Source organism: Eumetopias jubatus, unplaced genomic scaffold, assembly GCF_037043125.1.
Source record: "Eumetopias jubatus isolate StellerSeaLion01/CBP00866 unplaced genomic scaffold, mEumJub1_p1.0 scaffold_11, whole genome shotgun sequence".
NCBI classification, from domain to species: Eukaryota; Metazoa; Chordata; class Mammalia; order Carnivora; family Otariidae; genus Eumetopias; species Eumetopias jubatus.
In genome coordinates this window covers 101483202-101509206 of record NW_028274817.1, presented here as the reverse complement: position 1 = coordinate 101509206, position 26005 = coordinate 101483202, and the positions used below count along the sequence as shown (strand labels likewise).

The window sequence follows — 26005 nt, the reverse complement described above, 5'->3', positions numbered from 1 at the left end:
CTGCTTCTGTGTTAAGAGAGTCAGCTGTGTCTTCTGCCCGTGAAAGTAGCGCGTTTAGGAAGAGGTCCTGGAGTGCCCAGCAGGGCAGTGTCCCCCATTCACCAGAAACGGGCACTTCAGGAGAGTCTCTTATGCATGTTCCTTATGCTCTGCTGTTGTGTCTGAGTCACTTTTCCTTTCATTAGAGTCGTCTCTACTGACTCTCTGCCTGTTTTGGGCTATCCTTGCTCTCTGTGGTGTTAGTGGGACCCAGGTAGGCCGGCTCTGAGGGGGCATGCCTGCCAGGGAACTTGGGATTGGGACAGTGGTGTTAGCAAAATTTGCTCTGGGCCACTAGTCCTGTGCCAGATCCCCCCAGGGTAGGGTGGTGGCTGGGACTATGCCCCAGGGCAGCTGGGGGCACGTGCCTGGGAACAGCACAGGTGACGGCTGGGTGTGCCTGGGAACAGCACAGGTGACGGCTGGGTGCACCTGGGCCCAGCATGCGATGGTGGCCAGGGATGCACAGCTGTGCCCAGCACACAGTGGCAGCTGTGCCCCTGGTGGCCAGGTACGGCCTAGGGGTGGGGGCTCGGGGCTCATGGCGGCTAGGTGGAGCACACATGGGGCTTTAACAAAATTTGCCCTGAGCCCAGGGCCGAGGCCAGCAGTCTTGGAGTGGGTGGGTGGTCAGGAGCACTTGTGGGCGGGGCACACTGCTAGAGGCTTAGGTAGCAAGTGTCTGGGCAGTCCCAGCCCCGCCAGCTGGCTCTGTGTTTATGCTGGGGGTGGGAGAGGAAAATGGCGCCTACCAGCTCCCTCGTTTTCAAAGAAGTCCCCCAACACATTCGAAATCAGTATGAACAGATCTGTTTCCTGTTTGCCCCACGTCTGGTGTAAACTGCCATTTGTATGAAGCCTCTCCATGCACGCCGCTGTGTCTTTAAGGGTGGCGACCCAGCTCTCCCTGGCCTTCTCAGCTGGCCCAGTGCTGAGTCGGTTGACTTCTAAAGCTCCAGGTTCCAAGTCCCACTGGTTTTACAAACTCATGGATTTCAGCCCCTCTGGTTTTTAAAGTCAAACTTCATGGGTATTATTAGTCTTCCCCATGTGAGCTCCTTGGTGCAAGGGCCCGTTTCTCTGCCCTCTCCATACCTGCAGCTTCCTCTGTCCTGCGGGCAGCCTCCCTCCGCCTTTCTGACCTTCCCAACATTTCGGTTGTAGCTTCTTCTCTATATTTAGTTATGGAGTTTGTTCTGCCACTCTTGGGATCACTCTCCTGGTTACTGACTTGGATGTGGATGGTATCTAGTTATAAACTGAGATGGGGTGAGCTCAGGGTCCTCCTACTCCACCATCTTCCCAGGCTTCTTACAATCAAGGCCATTAACACATCCCTCACCCCACATACTTACTATTTTTGTGTGTGGTGAGAACACTTGAGATCTACTCTCAGCACATTTCAGGTATACAAGACAGTATTATTAACTATGGTCATCATGCTGTACATTTCATTCTCAGAACTTAACACATCTTACAACTAAAAGTTTGTACCCATTGAGCAACATCTTCCCATTTCTTCCACTCTGTCCCCAGCCCCTGACAACCACCATTCTACACTTGGCTTCTGTGAGTTTGATATTTTTTTTTTTTTTTTTTAGATTCCACGTCTGAGTGAGATCATACAGTATTTGTCCTACATCACTTAACATAATGTTCTCCAGGTCCATCCATGTTGTCACAAATGGCAGAATTTCCTTCTTTCTCATGGGTGAAAAATATTCCATTGTATATACACACCACATTTTTTCTTTACCCATTCACTTAGGTTGTTTTCATATCTTGGCTATTGTGAATAATGCAGCACTGAGCATGGAAATTCAGTTACCTCTTTGAGATACTGATTTTATTTCCTTTGGTCGTAGACCCAGTGGTGAAACTGCTGCATCATATGGTATTTCCATTTTTAATTTTTTGAGGAACCTCCATACTGTTTTCCATAGTGGTTGCACCAGTTCGCTTTTCCACCACCAGTGTACAAGTTTTCATTTTCTCTACCCCCTCACCAGCACTTGTTATTTCTTGTCTTTTTGGTGATGGTCATCCTAACAAGGGTGATGTCATATCTCATTGTAGTTTTGATTTGCATTTCCCTGATGACTAGTGATGTTAAGAACCTTTTTATTTATTTTTTGGCCATTTGTATGTCGTCTTTGGAAAAATGTCTGTTCTGAGATGCTTTATCTAAAAAGGATTGTGGGTCACTGGTGGTAGTCACCAAAGCAAATTTCTTAAAAGACATCTCTATTCCTCCTTGACATTATTCCTACCCCATTCATCTGTGGAATCTGCTTTGGCAGGAAATTGGAGTAAATACCTATAAACTTAGAATAAGGAAAATGAGGGAAATTTCATGTGTATGGGTAATCTTCATGAAGTAGACCCAGAACTGTTAAATATAATACTTGCTTTGTGGCAAACACAAAACTCTCAACCACAAACAGAGAGCAGTCACAGAGCCAGTAAGTGGTGGAGCAAGGAACTGAACATAAGTCCTAGGATTCCACGTCTAATGTTTTTCTAAGACTCAGAATCCCAAAATGTACCATAATTATCCATTGCACTTTACTACTAGTGACCTAAATTGGGAGTGCTAAAGGGGAATTATAACATAAATATTCTCCAGTGTAGCTAGTGGTTTTTACACATCTGATGGGATTTCATTATTCAGTATAAAATTGGATGTTGCTTTAAGCATTCATCATATTTGTGTATTTCCAAGAAGGCAGATGATTGCCACATTCTGTAATTTAATTCGGCAGTAATTGATGTACTGGTTGACCATTGATAATAAAATGATTTCAGCTGTTCAACAAAACAAAGGAAAATTATTCATGGCTAATACTAATATGTATTATAGCACAGTATTCACTGTTTCCCTTCTGAGTGAGAATTCTGCATTTCTTATTTACTGCTAGGCTTTGGAACTGTCAATACTATTATATACTGTGAGTGGTGGGGGAGGGCATGTGCGTACTCTGAGATTGGAAAATATTCTCTTTCCTGTATTCTGTGCAAGTTAGTGCCTATTATCATATATACAAACCCAACGAAATGCATTTATTTAATTTGAATTATTATTGACAATTTAAGAATAAAATAGTATCATCAGTTTATGGCACCAGAGAGGGTACCTATCCATCTACTTTTAAGTATAGTCTTTATTTTTACTGAAGTATAATGAACATACAATATTATGTTAGTTTCAAGTGTACAATCTTTGCACAAGGTAGGTGTCCTATGGTATTAAAACATCCCTAATGGAGGCACCTGCGTGGCTCAGTTGGTTAAGCATCTGCCTTCAGCTCAGGTCATGATCCTGGAGTCCCAGGATCGAGTCCTGCATCGGGCTCCCTGCTCAGTGAGGAGTCTGCTTCTCCCTCTGACCCTCCCCCCTCTCATGTGCTCTCTCTCTCTCAAATAAATAAATAAAATCTTTAAAAAAATCCATAATGAGGAAATCCAAAATGATGGCAAATATTCTAGAACTTACAGTCGAACCCTTCCTCGCCATTCCTTTGCTTTTGCCATGATCCACAATTCACTACATCAGCCTGAGACTTTTACAGTAGTTTCATGGCTATCTTTCTTGAGTCTGGTCTTCAGCCAGCCAGTTTGCCTTGACTGTCATTAATAGGAGTCATTAAAAAAAAATAATTTTTCTTAGGGACTATTGTAATTATGCTACTTTCTTGTCCAACACATCTTATCCCCTAGGGTCTCAGTGCTTCTGCTCTAGTGCCAGTTTTCTGTAATCATCATAATTCGGCTAACATGCGCACATGTTTATCTATAATCCCTGGCAAACATGTAACTTTACAGGTGAGGAAACTGAGGCTCAGAGTGGGTGATGAATTGAAAATAATCACAGCCAACCTGTATTTGGCAGAGTCTGGGTGTGACTTCAGCTGAGTCCTAGTGCCTCAATTTACCTTTCTAACATTATTCCTCTTTATTTTACTGCACATAAAATTAGCAGTGGTCATTCTGATGTCCGCATGACCTCCACAAATACAGCATACTTGTACTTTTGTTCATCCTGCTCTTTTATTGGAGCGCCCTTTCTCTTCCCTTTAGAGACTCAAATAATACCCAACTTCCAGGGCAACACGAGCCCCAGCTCCTCTGTCTTCACTGACTTCCCTCTCCTTTCACTTTCTTTTTTTTTTCCTTAAGGTTTTACTTACCCCTTTGAGAGAGAGAGAGAGTGAGAGAGCTGGGGGAGGAGCAGAGGGAGAGGGACAAGCAGACTCCTGATGCAGAGCCTGATGCAGGGCTTGATTCCGGGACCCTGAGATCATGACCTGAGCCAAAATCAAGAGCCAGCCACTCAACCAATGATTGAGCCACCCAGGCACCCCTTCTTTCACTTTCTATAGCATATTAAAAATTCCCGGTATTAGCATGCTGGCATCATTATTTTGTGAACATTAATCATTCCTACCAAAACGTATTGTGAGGTGCCTGAGGGCAAGACCGTGTTTGATAGGCCTTTGGTATTTCTTGGCACAGTCATAAGCCCATTGCCAATGATAATAAAAGCTGGCCGTTTAACTGTTATTTTGCTTTAAATGAGCCTTTCCTTTTTTGACCTTTTCTCAATGAGAATAAAAGGGATTTGTTCGAAGGCTGTAATTGAACTTTATCAGTCATTCTTTATTTTAATTTTGTAATATAACAGTAATTCTTATTAGGTTCATTTTTTCTCTCTTCAACATAAAATAGTAAATGTAAAACATGGGAAATAACAAATTACTTTAGGAAGCATTCTGAGCACCATTTGGAGTTTTCAGGCTGACCTGAATAATTAATTTGAAAATGCTGGTGTGTCCTGCATTTTTATGCTTCTAAAATGATCTATGAAGTCAAATACTTAATCATTTATAAAAAACAAACACAGATCATTGAGACCGACCCAGGAAAATGTAGTAGGCAAAGTAAGATTAACCCCTTTAGTTGCTAATGTCACATCATACTGTCAAAACAACATACAGGTGGAGAGACCACTCTACTAAAGCACTGGCTAGCACATGCACCCCAGCTTGCTGCTGCTTTTTTTTTTTTTAAGATTTTATTTATTTATTTGACAAAGAGAGAGACAGTGAGAGAGGGAACACCAGCAGGGGGAATGGGAGAGGGAGAAGCAGGCTTCCCGCCAAGCAGGGAGCCCAGTGCGGGGCTCAATCCCAGGACCCTGGGACCATGACCTGAGCCGAAGGCAGACGCTTAACGACTGAGCCAGGCAGGTGCTGCTTCTTTCTTTATGGAGAGCTATATTTCTCTCCCAGATCCTTCACCTCTGCCTTGCACCCCGCCCTCCCTCCCTCCCCCCTCCCTTCTCCCTGCCTGGCCAAGGGTCAAAACATTTTGTAGGACTAATTGAATCTAAATAATTTCGTTTGAATTTTGGTAAAGTGACATTCAGAAGTTACTGTTCTTTGGATAAATCTTCCTGTTAATTGGTATAGGCCTCAAAGATATAAAAGAAGAAAGTCATATGTATATATACATGTACGTGTGTGTGTGTGTGTGTGTGTGTGTGTGTGTGTGTGTGTGTGTGTGTGTGTAGAGAGAGAGAAAGAATATCCCCATACTAGCTTGATAAGTACCTAAGTGATATATATGTATATCGGAGGTATAAAAGAAGAAAGTTATATATATACATATATATGTGTGTGTGCGCGCGCGTGCGTTTGGAGAGAGCGGGGCAAAGAATTCCCCCCATACTAGCTTGGTAGCCCATTTCTATAAACATTCCGAGTGATGATTCCTTAGATGCAAAGTTTGTATCCTTTTTGTATCTTTTTTCTTCCTACATCACTCTTTTCTCAACTTTCTTGCGCATTAATGATCCCAGTATAGGCATTTTCCAAGATTGATGGACGACTAGCTGAAAGGTTTCATAGCCCAAGGCAAGGGAGAGGTCCATTAACTTCACATGGTCAATAATTTCCCTGGGTAATGCCCTCTTCTGAGATTTTATTGCTAATAAAATCCATGTTTTAATGTTCAGAAAAATTAAACATCATTGTAAGTTGCTCATTCTTAAAATTAAACCTGTCCTTGTCTTTTTGCTGTGTCTTCATTCCTCAAATATGAAGGTATACCCTTTTTATATATTTCTTTAAAATTTAAGTTTTATTTTCTTTTTATAAATCGAGTCCCACACTTAAAAACTAGTACTCATTTTCAAGGGACACATGTATATAATTCCCTTAACTAAAGGAATCAAGAATGGTATTCTGAAATGGGGTGTCCGTAACTAACAGCTTTAGTCAAAACATTTATTTATATCTGGTAGTTCTATTAGGATTTTTAGGTTGCCAAGTCCAGCTGAAAAATAGGAAAAAAGGAAAATAAGACACCATCAGTTGAGAAAAAATAATATAACTTTGTTGTTTCTGTGGTGTTTAATGAATTGGCTGAGCCAGGCTGAATATAAGGCCATCTTTCCTGCAGACCTTGCTTTTTCATCCAAAGAAACCTTCTGTGAACTATTACCATCCTTTTAGTTTAATTTGTCACCCCCCTCTGAAATCATTAATTCTTTGTAAGGCTTTTAATTTTTTAAATGTCTTCAGATCACAGGACTCTCCTTTGTATTTTCTGAAATAGGTCCAAATGTGCTTTGAGTTTTATTTAAGACAGAGATAAAGGTATTAAAAGGTCCAGAAAAGTGAGAAAGTCTACTATTTTTCACACACTTGGGGAAAATTACCAGTAATCTCTAGGCTTGGGTGCATGAAATCTCATCCACATTGTATCCACATACAGGGTGCAGGGCCTCCTCTCCCAGTTTGCTTTCTTTCAATGATGGAATTAAAAAGTATAGAGGGAATAAATAAGGAATCGAAACACTTTCTTTTGAGTTCACCCTACCAGCCGGGTGACCTGCGAAATCGCTTAACCTGCTAGAACGTTAGTTATATATCACCTCCTCGAAACACTATTTTGTACCAATGATATTTGCCCCGCCTAGCTTACAGGCCTGTACTGAGAAGCAATGAAGGTAATGTGGGCGAAAGTGCTTTCCATAATCTAAAATCCCAAACAGATCTCATATACCAAACGGGAACATAGCTGCAGTTCAGCCTTGCTACTTTCCTTGGCATGAAATGTCTCTCTATAAATTACTTGGTCTGCCATTTACAACTTGGGAAAGAAAAAAAGAATCAAGGTCAAGAAAATATGCCCATAAGTTATTCTTCAGCATGTTAATAAGTGAAAATGGTACCCATTATGGCCCTATAAGTTGTAAAACCTGAGGGAGCCATGTTGGCTAATTATGTTAATGGTTAGATGCTCGAGGATGTTGAATATCAATTCCTTTACAGAATTTGTCTAATCATCCATTTCTTACCTGCCAATCTGTTCCAACTAATCAATCAGGCAGAAAGTACAGAATTCCAGCCATTAGAAAACAAATGGCCACACATATGTATTCACCCATGTGCCCGAATCCTTCATTTTTGATGAAAACCTATTGCCTGTAATGAAACCATATTGTGAATATTTACTTGACCTTTTTATGTAGAATGGATTTCCCTTTCTGTATGGAGCTGTATAATATATGCAGACATAAAAATGGCTGTTCAATGAGATCAAATAGTTCCAATAATATTATGCCTATAATCTGGTCTAGAAAAACCACTCCGTTTTCTAACTGATAAGATAGAGAACTAAAAGAAGCTACTTATGTGAGGCTGCTTAAAATGGACTGTGGGAAAATTACTAAAATTATTACAGTGTTGGGCAGGAAATCTTCATCTCTAGGAATTCATAGGTGAGAAAAATCCATATTCCTTAGTAAATTAAAAAGAATCTCAAATGTGTGCCGTGCTTTCAACTAGGGTAGTATTGTCACTGGGGGGAGAACAATTCATTGAGGGGGACCATCCCTCAGAGGGCAGGACATTTAGCAATCAGGCTCTTGCCCTGTGACGACCCTACCCATAGTCACGGTGACAAATGGCCATTAGGAAGAGAAATATCTCCCTATTGAGAACCACTGGAAGGAAAATTCTACATGTTAAGGTTGGACAGACAGCAATCTAGACTTGTCAGAGAGTGGAGCCTAGAAACCCAGAGAAAGAATAATAACAAATGGCAGGCAAATGAAATTTTGAAGATAATTTTAATTAACAATAGTGAAGAAAGCAATTTTAATAGTACTTTATTACTTATAGATGAGTAGCTTTTGTTGAAACCAACCTTTTGCATAATTCTTCTTAATCACTTCCACTTTCAGTTATTTCTAGTAAAATACACTTTACTTCACAAAGCAGTCATCAATTGTATTTATAAGTTGACAGTTTTCTATCATTGACTTTAATTTTCTCAGTAAATACAGTTTGTTCAAATTCCCCCAGGAGCCCCGGCTCTGCTGCCTCAGTTCCTCAAACACATCACCCTGTCCTCACATGGCATTAACTCCAGGAAGTTTCCTGTTGGATTCTTCGCCAGATTATTTACAGACTGGCTAATAAATGTCCTACCCTTTCTTTAAAATACACAGCCACGAGCTAACAGCTACAAATGCTATTTCTGTCAAAAATAAATAGCATAAAATCTGTATTACATCCTGTAGATTCAGTGTGACTTGGTCCCTAGCCAGCTCTGAGACTATTTTCTGCTCCTTAGCTCTTCCCTTTCCCTTTTCTGCCCTGGCTGCCTTGTAATCCCTGACACTGTGTCTGCTCCCACTTGAGGGACCCTGCCCTGGTGGCCCCATCCACCGGGACGTATCCCTCCTGATCTTCACATGGCCCTCTCCTCTCTTTCCTTCAGATCTCGATTCATCCCCTCAGAGAGGTCTTCCAAGACCAACATATCTGCACATGTTCTTGCCCTCTCCCCGACTGTGTCATTTTCTGTAGCCTTTCACCAGCTTCACTTCTCTTCAGAGAGCTTACTGCCCCCTGCCATTTGTTCCATAGTAATTACCCAATAAATTCTTTATCAATGACATCTTGAGATGGCTTAAAGGTAGGCTGGCCGGGCTTGAGTCCCAGTGCTGTGCCTTACTGGCGACCTTTGGCCGTTGCTTAACATTTCAACGTATCTGCTTCAGAGTGTTGCTGTCCTACCTTCCTCCTTGGCATTAAGATAAGTCTGACTTAGAAAGAACTTCAGAGGGGCGCCTGGGTGGCTCAGTCGTTAAGCATCTGCCTTCGGCTCAGGTCATGATCCCAGAGTCCTGGGATCGAGCCCCGCAGCGGGGAGCCTGCTTCTCCCTCTCCCTCTGCTGTTCCCCCTGCTTGTGTTCCCTCTCTCGCTGTGTGTCTCTGTGTCAAATAAATAAATAAATAAAATCTTTAAAAAAAAAAACAAACTTCGGAGAATATTGACTCCAACTTTCTGTCAAAGGCGATGATATTTGTTTCTCTCTTCCTGCCCTGCATCCCCTCTTCTCTCTTAATATTATCTGTTTCTTACTACTCAATCTCAGAATGGTCAGAAGGAAGAATCTCCTTCAGAGTCTTTCACCATTTCCTGTGTGTCCTTTTTATGAGACTCCTGCATGGAAAATTTCAGTGATCTTAATTTCACCTCACATCTGCATTTCAGTAAACACAGCCCTTCAACTGAACTGATTTTTCTCTGTCATACACTCCAAAAAGTAACAATTGTTATTTGATTATTTGACTAATTTCAAATACACAGAATAGCTCTTATGTCCTCACAGGTGGTGGGTACTGAGAATGATGGGAGAGATTACTAAAAAAGGTTAGATTATAGCCCATGTCCATAACAAAGCTTGCAATATAATTATGCATATAAAAATCAGTGCTCATCAAACAAGCAGTCTTACTTGAGTTTTTTAAACACCTAAGGGTGTTATTTTTTTGTTCCCAAAGGAAATTTTTTGCTGCTACATATTTTTTAAATATTTTGGTAAAGTTAAAAAATTTAAAACCTAGATATTCTCAAGTATTTAAGTTCAGTTACAAATCTGAGACTGCTTATATTTCTAAAATTATAAGTAATGATTTATACTTTTTGATTGTGGTGTTCATTAGCTCACGTTTAGCAGGTTAAATTCCCCTCAACAACTAACCTCAAATTTACTTAAATTCCCATAAGAATTTCAATTTACAGCTACCAGTTTAATATATCTGATTCTTAGTTCTTCACAAGGCTCCCAGCATGACACAGTCTTCCTCACTTAAGCAACTCCTGTGAATCTAATGGAGCAGAGACATTAATAAAATAAATCAGGACCACTTACATATTTAAATGCTCCCCTTTAAGATTCTCTTATACCTTTCCAGTCAAAGTCACCAGTCTGATGTTGATTAACCATTTCAAATCAAATCATTGTACGTGTCAGACTCTCCAATACATCAGCTGCTTTCAAATGTGTTAAGCGTCTTAAAAAGAAAACCTACAGAGATAATAACTGGCAAAAGGTAATCCTGAACTTAACACGAAGTAATATTATTCTCGCTTTGATTTTAACTATTGTTACTGCTTTTAGAGTTGCAGAGATACAACTACAGGATCTAAGCATGGCACCGTAATTTTAGTTTGTGATCAGAGAAATCAGTGCCAGAGAGATTTCTATGAGCAAATATATGCTGGTATTAAAAGATGAGATTCTGTTTTAGCTCATGTTCATGTTTAATTTCAGAAACACACAATTGTTCGTTAGTGAATCTTAAAGCAAATGGGATAGCGACAAACCCAGTCTTCTGAGATAGACTGAGCATCTTTTTAGAGTGAATGAGAAGAACTGATAGAAAGGTAAAAAAAAAAGGGGGGGGGACCTAAAACCAATTGGTGTTTGGGGGGATTTCCCATACAACTTTCCAAGTTGTTTAAAAAAAAAAGTTTTTTGAAACTATGAGCTGATGGCCAAGTTCAATGGCTGGAAAACTTTATTCAAATCCAATTGCATTTATAGCCCTTCCTTTTCTTTTAAATTTCCTCAACTTACTGTATTAATGGCATTGTAACTAAAGCCAAAGCTAAAGAATAGAACCAGAGGACAAGAAAAGCAGTTGAATTAACTTTAAAGTCCTCTTCACATTATCCTTTAAAATCTTTACTTCTACAAAAAAGAAAAAAAAATGTCTTCAAAGTTGAATGTTATTTAAAGGGAATTTTCAAGTGCGGGTGTTTGCAAAGCTGGCCGAGGGAACCATAGGCCATGAAGTAGCCGGAGGAAGAATGTCAGAACGAGCCTGAGGTTTCCATGTGAAGGTCTTGCTTCCTAATTGTTATTATGCTTACAAGGACACTCTGTCAAAAGAAAAATGAACGCCTTGTTCAACACCTGCTGTAAAAAGATGCTGGGACTCTGTGGCTCGCTTAAATCATTTTTTTCCAGAAACAAATTGCCGAACAAGCCCTAGGCCATTTAATTTCCAAATACCAGTAATTAAAATGAGTAACATCGTCAGAATTTGGCAGGGCCACAGCTTTCCTTTCCCTTTTCATTTTCACATAAATTTCGATGAAGGTCAGATTTGTTGAAGGGAGGAGAGGGGGCGAAACCTGCCGGCCGCGTGCTCATGGGAGGTTAAAATATGACTTGTTCACAGTGTCCCTCATAGTTCAGGACTTAATGGTCCTTGACGGGGATAACCTAGAAGTTAATTTTACTGTGTCCCAAAAGCAGTCATTGTCAATGTAATCTTTCTTGTGGGCTGACGGGTATCGTCAACAAATGATCTGACTTTCAATAGCAATTGACAAGCAACGTCTCAGATCCAAAAACTCATGAATGTGGCTCCTTATCGATCTGTTTCCTACTCAGAGAGGTAAAAGTATTTATTCGGGTTTTGTTTCACTTTGTTTCTTTGCTTTATCTTTTATACAGGTCATTTTTTACATATTTCTCCCTAAAATTAGTTCTGAATAGTTTTTGCATTATTTTTTTCTCAAGTTCATAATACATCCAACTCAGAAACTGTAAAATGCCTCGCAGTACAATGAATACACTTGTGTCAAGGGGAAAAAAACAAACTTTTTAAAACGACGGCTGGCTCTTGGTCAGGGAGAGATGGGGTGTAGCAGTGCCGCGAATGTGTTCTTCTGGTCTCAGTCTCTGGTTCTCAGGTGAGTTCTGCTACTTCCTAGATGGACACACTGGGGTCCTTGTCTCACCTCTCTTGGCCTCATTGCCTAATCTGTAAAAGGGAAAGATGAAAACTTGCCTCAGTGAAAATCCAGTCACATGGAGCCTGCCAGGCAGATTAACTTGCTGAAGAATAATGTGAGTCTAATTTCCCCAGTGGAGTCATTGTGGAGAAACAAATTGGGTTTTTCCTTTTCCAGTCTACCCCTACCCTAAAGAGACCAGGGAAGTCTGAACCATTCTCCTCACCCTCCTGAGAGTAGCAGGCATTGGTCTTCAGAATGCTAGCCACCTGGGGTGTTCTCCACAGTGGTCCCGCTAGAAAAGATGACTCTCAGAATCTATGGAAGCTGGACAGTAAATGCCAAGGACATGAGCATCATCAAGGGCCTTGAGTGGCATTGCCTGTCACGAGGGACGTTGCAATAGAAGGGCTGCAATCTGATTGAAAGCCTCTAATAATGGAAAATGTGAGAATAGAGGACAAAGGACCAGTCAGAAAATAACTTTTCCGAGGTGGGAGTAAGAACACATGGAGAAGGCCTATTTATTAGTACATTAAGTACAACCTGATAGACTTTTGCAGACAAACGGACAGCAAGACTGAGATCTGCCTGGTTCTCCCCACTTGAGCCCCGTGAAACCAAAAACTCCAAAGAAACAAACAAAAAAATGGAGCATGGTTAAACCCAGGACTTTGTGTTCTTGAAAGGACAACTAGATGAGCCTGTACGTGGCCATACAGACGGTTTCTTTACTCTTGGATGGCTTCTGATCACAGATCTTAGAATACAACTTGAGAGTTGCTTCTTGTCCAATTATTTCTGATCTGATCCACAGGAGATGAAAGATGATAAACAGAGCACAATGAACATAGGAGAGAACTAGTTGAAGAGTGAGGCTGCTGTGAATTTCATGGCCTACGTCATCTTTCCAGGCCTCCCTAGTCTCTGGAAATGTGGTTGCCTTGACAATAATAGTGGATTTTCTAGCCCTGACCCACTTTTCCAGGATGTTTAGGAAAACCCAAGAGAATACTGTGCTCGAGAGCAAGTTCACTCCCAGGTTATCACAGAGCTTTGCCAGGAATATGATATTCTGGGTGGAGAAGTGCACAGGGCTCCTTCCCCTCTGTTGAGTTGGGTTCTGCAGCAGGGCTCTTCCCGGTCCATATGTTTTGAGTTTCATGAAGTAGCTTTCTCAGCTTTTACTTAGAGTGTTCTTTCATTTCAGCATTTACCTAAGTGTCCCAGTGACTGGAGAAATGGATTCAAGCAAAAGGCAGACAGTTTGTTTCCCTTCCCTCGGTGGACGTAGGACTGGATTCAGCCTGTAACAGATACTGTCAGTGTCCCGTCTCTCCATGTTCCTGGAACTTGATGTGTGTTGCTGTAGACTTCCAGCTCCCCACATCCATATCCCTGTGCCTAAGCACCTGCCCAATGCTGAGGAATGAACAGCCCCTGGGAGCAGCCCTCAACCATTGATTCTCCAGAGAGGTATATAGTGTATATACCTCTCTGGAGTGTGTATACACACTTCCCAGCTCTCACACTGCTCGAGCAGCTCTGGGGATGTGTTGTGTACTCTTTGCCAGAGGAATTCTGCTCCACATGCCCCCTGTGGTAGTTGGCTTAGGGTATCAGCTGCCTTCCCCGCCCTGTCTCATGACCCCATTCTTCTACCAACTTTATCTGTACCTCCCAAGTAAGCTCCTTGAATTTGAATCCCTGCCTCAGGTCCTGAATCTGGAAAAAAAACACCAACTGAGACAAGCATCTGCAAATAAAGTCTCTTCCAAGAAGTTTCTAGCAACTCTTACAAATAGACGACTCTTTGGTCATGCCGCATGCTCATTAGAAGCATTCAGATATGTCTGAGCCACGGCGGTGGGCACACATGGAGTTCTTTCCCCAGGACGCTTCCATTGCAGGACATCCCCACCCATTCACCAGTCAGGATTGAATTCTTCCTCAACTCAAGCTGTAACTCCTCCTCCTCTACCCAGACCCCAGCCCAAATTGCTTTTTTTAAAAAAGATTTTATTTGAGAGAGAGACAGAGAGTGAGAGAAAGAGAACACAAGTGGGGAGAGAGCCCGATGCGGGGCTCGATCCCAGGACTCCAGGATCATGACCCGAGCCAAAAGCAGACGCTTAACCAACTGAGCCACCCAGGCGCCCCCCAAACCGCTTTTTATTAAATTTCGGCTTTATTGAAATATAACTGACCAATAAAATTGGAAGGTATTTAAAGTGCACATCACGGTGATTTAATAGATGTAAATATCTTGAAAGGATCCCCCCCATCTCGTCAAGTAGCTCATCCATCGCCTTGCAGATTTATCTATTTTCATTTGGAAGAAAATATTGAAGTTCTACTCTCTTAGCAAATTTCACTCATACAGTAGTGTTATCAATCAGATTGCTTTAAGCAAGACATAGCAAAGGGGTTTTTAGTTTGCCATGATGAGTCAGTTATCAGGATCTTCTCTAGTGTTCAAAGCCCCAGAGCATAGAAGGGAAAGTAATGTACTATCGAAAGCAGCAATGATAGAAATAGTCATTATCCCAAATCATTATTTCCCCTAATACTTTTCTCTTAACTATTTATTCTGACACCATATAAGTAAATTTTGCTGTTCCTTGCTTTGTGGGCATGAGAAAGGGGTTGAGGGAGTGAGAGAAGTTTGATTTTAGCAGAAATATTTGAAAAATGAAAAGTATTTTACCTTTAAAATGGATTCTCAAAGACTTTTCATTAGAACACTATTCTTTCAATACCCTTAGCCCTGGTAGTTTTCATATGATGTAATTATTTGAAACATGGTCAGTTTGAAAGCCTCTCATCTACTTGTTCACTCTTAACCTTTCCTTAAAAAAGAAAAATCAGGGGACGCCTGGGTGGCTCAGTCGGTTAAGTGGCTGCCTTCGGCCCAGATCATGATCCCAGGGTCCTGGGATCAAGTCCCACATCGGGATCCTTGCTCAGCAGAGAGCCTGCTTCTCCCTCTCTCTCCCTCAGCTTGTGCTCTCTCTGTCAAATAAATAAAATCTTTAAAAAAAATCAGGTAAATATAACATAATTTAGGTACAAAATCTCCATGTTATTTTTTAATCTCTAAATAGAAGTGAAAATCACAAATCAAATAACTAAAATGCTCCCTATATAAATCTCTCCATATGAAATAAAGTAGAAAATTTACCTTTTTAAGATGTGGTAGGCAGAACCCTAAAATGGCCTCCAAGATTCCCACCCGTTGGTGTATACCTCTTTATAATCCTTGGGTGTGTGTGGAATCTGTGAATATAATAGGATAGTCCCCTAGTTAGGAGACTGAACTCCCATGGTTCAGTTGACTCTGAATTAATCAAAAGGGAGATTACCCCTGGTGGGCCTGGCCTAATCAGGTGCATCCTTCCAAGGGAGATTTGGCCCTTCCTGAAGTCCTAGAGATTTAAACTGTGAGAGAGATTATAATTCTGCCCTCGACAGAGCTAATAGTAATACTGTGAAGTGGCCTGTAGAGGAGGTGACATGATAGGAACCTGAGTGTCCTGTAGGAGCTGAGAACTGTCTCCGGCTGACAGAAAGCAAGAAAACAGAGATCTCAGTCATGTACTCTTAAGGAAATGGATTTTTCCAACAACTTGGGTAAGCTTCAAAGGGAAACTTGCCCTAGTCAGGCTTCCATGTGCGGACATAGCTGGCCAACGTCCTGGTTTCAGCCTTTTGAGGCCCTGAGCAGAGGGCCCCAGCTAAAATGTGCCAAATTCCTGACCTGTAGAAACTATGAGACAATAAATTTGTGCTGCTTTGAGCTGCCAAGTTTGAGATCATTTGTTAAGCAACAATATATAACCAATACACAATATTTCCTTGGAAATTGATTACCAGGGTCAGTCTATTAGATTGAAGGTCTGTAATTCCCTGCATAAATTTTTTGACATCGGAAGACACCATCAAGAGAATGAAAAGACAACCTACAAACTCGGAAAAATATTTGCAAATCATATGACTAAAAGGGACTTGTACCCAGAAGACTTAAAGAACTCTAAAAATTCAGTATTAAGACCAGTAAGCCAGTAAAAAGTGTGCAAAGAGTCTGAAGAGATGGTACTCCAAAAAAGATAGACAGATGGCCAGTAAGCAGACGAAATGCTGCTCAACATTCTTAATCATCAGGAAGATGCAAATCAAAAACCCAATGAGCCTTTACTTCGTATCTGCTGGGAGAGCTGTAATAAAAAAGAGTATGTGAAGAAATCCGAACCTCCAGTATTGCTGATGGACGTGCAAAATGGTGCAGCCATGTCGGTAAACAGTCTGGCAGGCCCTCGGCAATCCCACTCGTAGGAATCTCCACAAGAAAAATGAAAACCTGTCCACACAAAGACTAGTATATGCATGTTCATAGCAGTATTATTCATAGCAAAAAGTGGAAACAGCCCAAATGTCCATCAAGTGATGAGTAAATTGTGGTCTAGCCATACAGTGAACTATTATTTAGCAATAGAAAGGAATGAAGAAGTACTGCTGCCTGCTACGACATGCTAAGTGTGAAAGAAGCCTATTAGAAAAGACCACATATTGGGGCACCTGGGTGGCTTAGTCGGTTAAGCGACGGACTCTTGCTTTTAGCTCAGCTCATGATCTCAGGGTTGTGGGATCAAGCCCCGTGTGGGGCTCACTTAAGATTTTCTCCCTCTGCCCCTTCCACACCCCCCACCCCTGGCCCCGGCTTGCACTTTATCTAAAAAAAAAAGAAGAAGAAACATCACATATTGGGGCACCTCAGTGGCTGAGTCCGTTAAGCATCCGCCTCTTGATCCCAGCTCAGGTCTTGATCTCAGGATCGTGGGTTTGAGCCCTATGTTGGCCTCCACACTGGGCCTGGAGCCTACTTTAAAAAAAAAAAAAAAAAAAAACAGGGCGCCTGGGTGGCTCAGTTGGTTAGGCGACTGCCTTCGGCTCAGGTCATGATCCTGGAGTCCCGGGATCGAGTCCCGCATCGGGCTCCCTGCTCAGTGGGGAGTCTGCTTCTCCCTCTGACCCTCTTCCCTCTCGTGCTCTCTATCTCTCATTCTCTCTCTCTCTCAAATAAATAAATAAAATCTTTAAAAAAAAAACAAAAAAAAACAAAAAACAGAAGAGACCACATACTGTATGATACTATTTATATGGAAAGTCCAGAATAAGCAAATCTATATAAATAGAAAATACATTTTTGTTTCCTTGGGGTGAACGATGGGAAAGGGGCATGACTGTTAATTGTATAGGGATTCTTTAGAGAAAAATGGAAATATTCTAAAATTAGATTGTAGTGATGGTTGCTCAACTCTGTAAATATAGTAAAAACTGTACACTTAAATGAACTTTATGGTATGTATGTTATATTTCACTAAGCTTTTTTTTTTTTTTAAGCTTGTTTCTCCTTTGTTCTGCTGGCTCCATGCTAAGAGAGCAAGTGTTCTTTAATAATGAGGAAAAAAAGGTCAGTCGCCTGATAGGCATAAGTCAGTGACCAGATCTGATATGCTTTCTGATGGTGTTGGAAAGGCAGCAAGGCAGAGGGAGAAGCAACAGACATGGAAGAGTGGGTTTGCTTACCTTTGCTCACTCCCTCTCTAGCTCGGGAACCTCTCTGAGCCTTCAGATTGCCTGGCTGGCAAAAGGAGGGATTGAACTGGATAAATTCCCAGTCACTCACAATTCTAAATGTTCTCTTCAGCCTAATGATTAATACAATGTAATCACTAAAATGATGTTTGAAATATCCCAATATGCCAAGATATCACTGAAAAGATGTTCTCATCTTTAAATGAGAGAATTCATTTAAATCCAAAAGTATAACCAAGAATGACCTCAAGCATTTCATGGTACCTCTTCTGTGTTACTTAGTCTTGATTTTAATGCTAATGTAAGGTCAGGATTTCATACAAACTACTATTTGTATCTGAAGCACAATTATTTGCCTTGGTTTTCCTTATCCCAATTTTGTTCTTGCTCTGTAACTAAATTTCAGACCGTTTTTCATTTACCTCTTCTGAAAGCTCAGAAATGAGAAAAGGAAAGAACACAAACCAGTTTAATGCAACAAAAAAAACATTTCAGGTTCACTTAGAATATCTAAATGGCTTTCCACTTTCCTTGGTCACTAAATACTCGCAAGGCCTTAGTCTATTAGTTACTAAGGTAACCCAAAGCTGGCAGCATGTTGATATACCTTTCAAGGCCAACAGATTTTTCAGTATTTCACAGATAATGTCACATTAACCTCAAACTTGTCCTTCTCCCAAAAGAACAGTGGTTGCCTGAATGAATCTGTTACAAATTTTATTTTATTTTATTTTATTTTATTTTATTTTATTTTATTTTATTTTATTTTATTTTATTTTTAAGGAGCTTTTTACTGTACTTCAGCTCAGGTACCATTTATTCTGTTTTTAAAATAGCATAGTAGTACAAGTCAGATATCTTTTTTGATGCCTGCATTAAGCCACTCATTTGCCCTTTGTGCCGATTACTCGCGGTCAGTCAGAGCCTGTGTAGTCATCCAAATGGTGCTCAAAAGAGAGGACATGCTTTGATTTACCCAGACAGCCCCACAGGAGTATTTCTGGTGTAAATCAAGGCAAAGAGGATGTAACAGGGATAAAGGATAGAAGTGGACAGTCTTTTTGCCCTTTTGTCATTAGTGACAGTGTATGAACTCACAGGAGAGAAACAGGATTTTATGCCCTCATGTTAAGAGTGAGAAGTTGTAGCCAAGAATCCGGTGTATTCCTCTTATAACCCATCATTACAGGGGGAAGGTAGGTGTGCTACCTAGCCTGTCTCAGAATCAGCTACTGGCCAAATTTACACATGGCATTGATCGAAAGGAAAAATATGGTCCTGAGAGTTAGTCTTTTCCAAATAACCCAAATTAATAGTAAATTAAGAGAAATGTAAATTTGAGGAGATATATTAAATATTAAAATCAAATATACTGACAGCAGATGATCTCTCTGTTTAACAGTGTATACTTAAGAAACATTTGAGATAATTCACATATAATAAATCTGATCCAAGAAAATGCCGGTTTCTGAAATCGTGGAAGTGTTCAACCATTTGCAAACCCTCCCCCACAAATCAAGCACTAATATTTGTTGGTGGTGAATTCTTCCTTCTTCTAAAGTTCTTCAAGTTCTTGGAGATGAAGTAGTTATTGGGAGCTCTGAAATTTATTTACTTTCAGGGGTATCTGGCTGGCTCTGTCGGTAGAGCATGCAACTCTTGACCTTGCGGTTGTGAGTTCAGGCCCCACGTTGGGTTAGAGACTACTTAAAAATTTTTTTTTAATTTATTTACTTTCAGTTTAGTGAATCGACCTTATTAACTTAGATTCTATTAAAAACTTATTTCTGGACCTTGCCAATTATATCAAGTTCATACTGAATTCATCAAAGGGGTTAATAAAATAACTCAGAATAAAGTATTTTCTCCAAAGTGATAGTACTCTGGGTGCCTGGGTGGCTCAGTCGGTTAGGCGTCTGCCTTCAGCTCAGGTCATGATCCCAGGGTCCTGGGATCGAGCCCCTCATCGGGCTCCCCGCCTGCTTCTCCCTCTCCCTCTGCCGCTCCCCCTGCTTGTGCACTTGCTCGCTTTCTCTCTCTGTCAAATAAATAAATAAAATCTTAAAATAAATAAAAAATAAATAAATAGATAGTACTCCTTTCAATTTAGCAAATATTTACTCCGTAACTCTAATTGTTAAGATGCTAAACTAAGCACTACAGTTAATTCAGTGGTTTATTTACCTGTGTAACTCCCCATTTAAAATTTGCTTTATTAAAGCTAATTTTTATTATTTCCCTGTGGCAATCTAACCTTTGAAGAGAGGGGAAATTATCCACCATATATATATTTTGTACTAGATTATTAACATCCAAATATGTTGTAGTTGATTTGAATGTGTTGAAAAACAAATGAATGTTTTGCTTACTGCAGAAAACCTTGTCGTTGAAAATTCAATATTAGTAAATACCCCATTTCTGTATTCATGATTATAAGAATGCCAGTTTGCATGGCACTTTATGATAAATAATGAACAGTGTAAGATTAGAGGTTGGAGGTTACTTTATGTCATAATACTTCTCAAGAAATATGTTGTAGCTAATAATCCTGTATTATGTACTTGAAAGTTGCTAAGAGAATAAATCTTAAATGTTCTTACCACACACAAAAAAGAAATAGTAATTATGGGACATGATGGAAGTGTTAGCTAATGCCATGGTAGTAATCACTTTGCAATATACAAGTGTATCAAATCAACACATTGTCTACCCTAAACTTACACAACGCTATATGTCAATTGCATCTCAGTAAAGCTGGCAAAAGAAATACTTTGATGAAATCCACTGTGAACCATGTAGAGTTTGAAAATGGAATCAACAGAATAAAAGGCTAAAAGACAAAGAATTGGGTGCATTTTTTCATAGTTGCATATTCAGGTTTGTCTAGGTAAAAATAACTTCCTTGGTGTTTCTCCCACTTTAACTGATTTTTTTTCCTGCTTATTTATAGTTTGTTTTGTCTTGCTTATGTTAATGAAATTCTAAAAGGGCAGTCAAATGTTATGGAGCTTTATTTCATCACCTAACCCTTTGGTTTTTTTATTTTTTTTTATTTTATTTTATTATGTTATGTTAGTTACCGTACAATACATCATTAGTTTTTGATGTAGGGATCCATGATTCATTTAAAACTAGATTCAACACTATATTCTACACCTGAAACTAATATTGCACTATATGTTAACTCACTGGAATTTAAGGAAAAACTTAAAAAAAATAAGAAAAAAAAAACTGGATTCAAGAGGCACCTCAGTGGCTCAGTTGGTTAAGCATCTGCCTTCAGCTCAGCGGGGAGTCTGCTTCTTCCTCTCCCTCTGCCCCTCCCCCCACTTGTGCTTACTCGTGCATGCTCTCTCTGTCTCAAATAAATAGTCTTTAAAAAATAAGGAAATAAAATTAGGTTCAAAAATCAATTAAGATCACATAGCCTGTTCACAAATAAGCTGCCTTAAATAGAATAAAGTATTAACCATAACACAGGAAAATGTAAAAACATTTGGAAAAGAGCAATGCTTGGAAAATTTCTAAAACATAAGAGATAATCTTATAATTGAAATTATATTTTCAGACACTGAAAAGATAATAGCCTTTGCCTTGTCAGGTTTTATTGAAGAGATGATATATTGAGAGTTTGTTTTCTCTGTTTTGCAGCTGCATGTGAGTAACTTTTGCTTCTTTATATTTTTATTGAATATATTTAACATGTAACACTAAATTTAAGGTGTATGTGTTACTTTGATACATTTATATATTGTAATATGATTGCTGTTGTAGTGATATTTATCACATTATATAATTACAGCACAATATTGTTGTCTATGTTCATGATAGTGTGCATTAGATCTCTGTAGCTTATTTACTCCTCATTCCATGTTTGGACCCTTAAGCAACATCAATCATATCCCCGCACTCCTATCCCCAGGGTAACTACCATTTTACTTTGTTTTTTACAAGTTTGGTTTTTTAGATTCCACGTATAAGTGAGATCATACAGTATTTGTTTTTCTCTGTCTGACTTATCTCATTTAGCATAATGGGCTCAGTGTCCATCTATGTTGTCACAAATGGCAAGGTATCCTCCTTTCTGATGGCTAAATAATATTCCATTGTATATAGATACCAGATCTTTTTTTCATCCATTTATCCATTGGTGGGCATTTAGGTTGTTGCCATTTCTTGGTCTGATTCTTTTTAAAGATTTTTTTAATTTATTTATTTGAGAGACAGAGCAGAGTGAGCAAGAACACGAGTTGTGGGGGAGAGGGAGAGGGGGAAGGTGAAGCTGGTTCTCCACTGGGCAGGGAATCTGATGTGCGATCCCAGGACTCTGGGATCATGACCTGAGCCAAAGGCAGACCCTTAACCGACTGAGCCACCCAGGTGCCCCTATCTGATTCTTTTTAAATTAAGAAACTTTCCCTTAAATATTTCACTACCATTGCTTTACGCAAGAAGAATAAACACTGTAGTATGTTAGAAGGAACGGGATAGACCTTTAAAGTCAATTCATCCTGTCTGAGAAAACCTAGTCCTATATGGCCAGTTATAATATCACATAAGCAGATAATAACTGAATCAGAAACACTTTATCATTTACTCAAAGCCTAGCACTGCCGCAGAAGTTGTTATTAGACGTTTAAAAGAAGTGTAACCTTATTTTGTAAGTAGACTAGTCTCAGGATATATTGATGACATAATCATGCTTTATCTTTCCTTGTAAACTGTAAACAACTTAAGATCTGGGACTGGTTCTTATTCACCTCTTTATTCTTCATAGTTCATATCACTGAATCCTGAATTCAGAATGTGAACAGATGTAGGAACAAAAACCAGACTTTTTCTTCTTGACAATTTGTTGTAAATCCTGGTAGGAAAGGCCCCAATGATTACCATTTCTCTAACTGCCCTGCTTGTCCCTACTATCGCACATAATCAGCTAAGTTGCTATACATACAACAAAAGAAGAGTCCGACTCTCAGCTGCTTTATCTCTGTTAAAAAAGTAACTTCCTCATGCGGCAACTTCTCATGATTTTCTAGCCCTTTGTAGCTTTTGTGTACTTTAATGAAGACCCAGACACATGCATTGTTTCCTTCAAAACCACTGTTATGAAAATATTCTGAATATACGCAAGCACTTTCTACTTCGTTTCCACCCTTGGAATCCAGCCTCTTTTAACGTTAGTTACAGTAATCAAGAGTCTTGGTTCAAATTATTTTTAAAAAATTGCACTCTGGGCATTGGGCATGGGAGAAGATGGTCGTCTCCACAGACAAATTATGAAATCAGAATACACAGCTTGAAAGTAGAATGTGGACCTAAATACCCCTCCCCCATCAGTTAGATTTGTAACCAAAATTAATATGAATGGAATTAACCATCCCAGTGGATACACAGAGCATACCAGTGTTAGCAAAATGGCAAAATTCATACAGCATTAAAGTTGTACTTCAAGAGCCTAAGACATCTAGTGATGTCCAAAGAAAATACGAAGTTTCTACAGCCACCAGAAGGACAAACAGAGAACAATTAATTTTAGTGGATCTCAAATTTGTCTTAAATCAACAGTCTTCTGCTCATGTTAATGTCTTGATTAAATATCACAGTGCAAAATACCCATACATTAAGTAAAGGAACTCCAGCTGGTAAACATGACCTGGACGTTTGTAAGAATATATTTAATATCTGTAGGCCATTATGTTTTCGGGCTACAGGAGGAAAAATGCAGCACAATTTTCCTTCCTCTTGCTAAGGCACTGTCACTTAAGCCTAAACCCAGAGTACTCAAAATAGAATTCAGGTTTACAAGATGAAAGCCTGGGGAAAAGAGATGCTGTGAAAGCACGTTTATTTCTGAAAGGGGAAAAAAAAATCTCAAGAAGGAAAAGCAGGCATGCTTTATCTATCTTGCTTCGTGAAAGAGCTTCAGTTGAAATTGTCTAAAGTAGCAGGTACAATGAATATTGTCACAAGTTGTGAATGTTTGAAGCAGTATGAGTGCTGACTACCAGTAGGAGCATAAATATGTTCAGGATTGTTTTGATGCCTGTATTTTATAAGAACAAAATGTGGTGGGGGAGGTTGATGAATTTCTCTTAAAAGCCATTCCTTTGTGTTAGAGGAAACGGGGTAAATAATGGTTTACCGTCTTCGTTTGACAAACCATTTAAATGAAATCAACACAAAGGAAATATGTGTATGGATATGTGATTTTGAGATTAAAGTGAGTCTTAAAATATGAACAAAATGTGGAACATGGCCTCAGGGTGAAAAAATATTGCACTCTCCTTAGTTGGCCAGTTGAACAATAAAGTTCATCATTTCAGTTTTTGCCTGCTTATTGTATTTGGGGCAACATATCCTTTTACTCATAAAGCATTCAAAACCTTTGAGAAAGATAACAACCACAGGGGGGAGAAAAAATGTTGATTTGTCTAGTTCTGATCAGTTAAAAAGGTAATATGAAAAAAACGCAACTGTGATTACCTAAGGTTCTGGAGGAAAAACAGAACTGCTCGACCAACATGTTCAACTCAGAGCTCCAAGAAAAAAAACTGTTGTCTTTGACATGGTCCCTGATCCATCCTTGAATTTGATCCCTGTGGGAGTCTAGTTGACCTTTTGTCTTGGAACTTTAAGTACTTTGTATGCACCTTCTGGCAAAGCCCTTTACTGTAACTTTTCTTTATTGCTGTCCAGTCATTCAGTTGCCTCCCTCCCCCCCCCCCAACTGATTTTCTGGATTCTGCTGTGAATACCTATAAGTCATTATATTGCCAAGTTGCAGCTTATTAGAGAAACCAGTTCACTTCTACTCTTGTCACTCTTCAGAAGGCAACTGATTAATTGTAAAATATTAGGAGTAGCTACCATTATTCCACGTGGGATCTATTCTAGGTACAGTAGTAGACATTCTCTACATGTTTCTTAATGATAGAGAAAAATGAGTTTGTTCAGTAGAAGTGTGTAGACCTTTGTTCTGCAGTAGGTTATCTTGCCCAGCTTATAAGAATTCTTAAATACTTGAGGTTAACTTTTCACAGCTTTGTAATTCATCTTGTTTGCTCCTGCATCTGCAGACCAGGGCACACATAGTCCACACCTGTGGAAGGGAAGGCCTCACACGTGCTCTCACCAGTGGCCTGAGGCCTCAGTTTGACCTTTTTTTGGCTCTAAGATGGTCTCCATGGAGGGTTATATGCTTAAAGATTGTAAAATTGAAAGTCGAGAAGGGGTTATTATTAAGTAAAACCCTGCCCCAGGGAGGAACAGATGGAGCTTCAGTGGATGTCTTCCTTCCTTACACAATTCACTGAGTGACAGAGCGTGTAGTCACACACCACCTGTGTGCATAACCTAGCATCACAAGGGGCGTGTGACCCTCCCAGTGGGATCACTTCTTGCCTAGGAAGAATGTTGGTGGTGTTAAGACAGCCTGGTCTAGTGCTTCAGCACCCAGAGTACTGCCACGAGTGTACTGGGTCACTTCAAGATGTTGGCTACCTTTTTGGGGGCCACTGTTTCATGATACATAAAAACAAAAGGATTCAGGGCACCTGGGTGGCTCAGTGGGTTAAGCATCTACCTTTGACTCAGGTCATGATCTCAGGGTCCTGGGATCAATCCCCACGTTGGGCTCCCTGCTCAGCAGGGAGTCAGCTCCCTCTGCTCCTCCCCTTGCTTGGGCTCTCTTCTCTCTCTCTCTCTCTCTCTCTCTCTCTCTCTCTCTCTCTCTCTCTCTCTCAAACAAAATCTTAAAAAAGAAAGGATTCATCTAGGCCTCTCTTCAAATTAAATAATCCATGAACAGAACTCAGAGAAGTTGTTACACTAAATACATCCTTGCTACTATCACCATAACCTCTAAGCTGATCCCAATCAAAAAAGAAGCTAAGACACTAGAGCCCTACAAATGCAGGCAGATTTAAGAAAGCAAATGGTGGCCCTGTGTTCTGCAACTGTATCCTGTATCCAAAGAGTGGGCTCTGTGAACCAGACCATACCCCTCCTCCAGAAGTTGGGTGGCAGCTCTACCCAGGCCCTAGAGCACAGTACAAAGACCAGGCATCCTTTTCCCATGAAGGCACAGCAACCTCCCTCCCTCAGCACCTCTTCTTATGTCTTCCCTCCTCCTCAGATTAGAAGAAAGTGATACTTGTAGTCATCTGCGGCCTAAATGCAGGTGAAACTTTGTTGTTACTGTTAGAATGTTTTGTTCTCTGGTTTAGTACTTTTGCCCAAATCCCAGAACCACTGAATGTGGACCTGG

At 40.1% G+C, this 26005-nt stretch overlaps 1 pseudogene; it reads left to right on the top strand.

Annotated features, from left to right (window-relative positions):
* The first annotated feature begins 14832 nt into the window (after nucleotides 1-14832).
* Nucleotides 14833-23269, top strand: LOC114197595 (ubiquitin-conjugating enzyme E2 variant 2-like; annotated as a pseudogene).
* Nucleotides 23270-26005: the final 2736 nt, after the last annotated feature.